The 2,031-nt window shown below is 46.5% G+C and overlaps 1 non-coding gene across 1 annotated transcript; it reads right to left on the bottom strand.

The window, feature by feature from the left end:
* Positions 1-394: 394 nt before the first annotated feature.
* On the bottom strand, positions 395-534 carry LOC138401981 (U4 spliceosomal RNA). Its single transcript, XR_011236576.1, has one exon. It is a non-coding gene; the product is annotated as a U4 spliceosomal RNA (small nuclear RNA).
* Between the last annotated feature and the right edge of the window lie 1,497 nt (positions 535-2,031).

The following is a 2,031-nucleotide window of genomic DNA, read 5'->3' as shown; positions in this document are numbered from 1 at the left end:
GTTTTAACTTTTTTTTTTTTTTTTTTTTTTTTGAGACAGAGTCTTGCTCTGTTGCCTGGGCTAGAGTGCCATGGCGTCAGGCTAGCTCACAGCAACCTCTAACTCCTGGGCTCAAGCAATCCTCTTGCCTCAGCCTCCCGAGTAGCTGGAACTACAGGCATACACCACCATGTAGGGCTAATTTTTTTTGTATATATTTTTAGTTGTCCAGCTAATTTCTTTTTACTTTTAGTAGAGATGGCGGGGGTGGGGTGGGGAGGGGTGTCTCACTCTCGCTCAGGCTGGTCTTGAACTCCTGACCTTGAGTGATCCTCCAGCCTCGGCCTCCCAGAGTGCTAGAATTACAGGCGTGAGCCACCACACCCGGCCTGTTTTAAGACTTTTTTTTTATTCAGTCTCCATAGACTGTCAAAAATTGCCAATGCCAACTATATTTCAAGTCGTCATGGAGGGGTATTGGGAAAAGTTTTCAATTAGCAATAATTGCGCCTCAGATAAACCTCATTGGCTACAATATTGCCACTGTGCAAAGCTGTTTTAACATTTTTTAAGAATTGCCAGACTTTTCCAAAGCAGCCGCACCAGTTTATTAATACATTCCCACCACTAACATACGAAGATTCCAAATTCTTCACATCCTCACCGACACTTATTTTCTGTCTTTTTAACTTTAGCCATCTTAGTAGGTGTTTAATGGTATCTGTGGTTTTGATTTGCATTTCCCTGATGGCTAATGATGTTGAGCATCTTTTCATATGCTTATTCATAAACTCTCTAAGACCTGCCAGGTCCTTTCTAATGAGAGAGACCCATGGCTTTGTGTCTCTAGAACATTTTTATTGAGTTTCTTTGTACCTAGATTATTAGAAGAATTAATTAATACTTTCTCTTCCAATGAAGCTCAGCTGCCGCCCCAACATGGTGAATGAAAGGCTGGCTTTCTGTGTGTTTTTCCAAAAAAGAAAACCCAGTACTATTCTAGATAGGAAGTTACGTTACATTATCTGAGCAGCATTTGAAGCCAGAAAAATGAGCTGACGCAGTATTTCAGTATAAGGAACTGGCCTGGCCTTGTGTGTCTGTGTGTGTGATAATCTGACATAGTACATATTGTTTAAGCAAGTCTACTAATAAAAAGGAATAGAAGTCTTAGGTTCTCACGAAAAACAAATTGACATCTTCATGTCTATTTGAAATCTTAAATACTGGTTGAATTAGAGGTGAGAGAAGTGTACCAAAACCAACTAAGTCTCATCCAGTCCAGCTGAAGAAATCGATACCTTAATTTACAACTTCAGTTTCTCTGTCCAAAAAAGTCAATTCTAAGGGATCACGCGAATCCTTTTATTGTGCTAGGATTTTGGTTATTTTCAACATTGCTTTAAAAGAGTACTTGGGATTTGACAGCCCCTGGTTCTCCAAGTGTTTTCAATAAAACTTGTTTGTAAAGGCCGCGTCCTAGCGCCTGCAGCTGCCGCTCCTTACCAGACCCCGGAGGCGTGAGGAGACACGAGGTCATCACCGAATGTGAGCGGTGAGACGTCTCGGGAGGAAATCTGAGGCCCTGCTCTGAACGTTCTAACAAAAGCCTTCAAACCAACCGGCGTTTTCAAATTCACCACGGCCCTTCCTACCCGCTCCTTCCCGCAAACTTGACCAACCAGGCCAGAAAGCCGAATCTCTGCTGCAGCAGGTTCCTCAGGGGACGCTATCTCCTATTTCAGCCTCCCAACCAAGAAAGCCGCTCCGCGGAGCTTCTCCCGCCACGCCCACACCCGCCCATCTCCACTCGGGGCGGAATGAAGTCTTGCCTTGTCCACCAGTCATTGCCAGGGGCCCCGCCCCATCGCCACCACTTCATTGGCTCTGGTGACCGGCCCCCCGAGTATCGGCTTCGGATTGGCCAGCTTGGCCGCCTGTCTGCGCTCTTCCCGGGGCACGCGGCGAGCGTGACCACGCCCCTTACGTCGGGACGCTGGGTCGCCTCGGCAGGCGCCGTAATAGCCGCCCAGAAGGAAGGAGGTCGGCTGG

The sequence above is a fragment of the Eulemur rufifrons genome, chromosome 21, assembly GCF_041146395.1.
Source record: "Eulemur rufifrons isolate Redbay chromosome 21, OSU_ERuf_1, whole genome shotgun sequence".
NCBI classification, from domain to species: Eukaryota; Metazoa; Chordata; class Mammalia; order Primates; family Lemuridae; genus Eulemur; species Eulemur rufifrons.
Note: the sequence above shows the minus strand (reverse complement) of the source record. Positions and strands in the feature narration are given on the sequence as shown.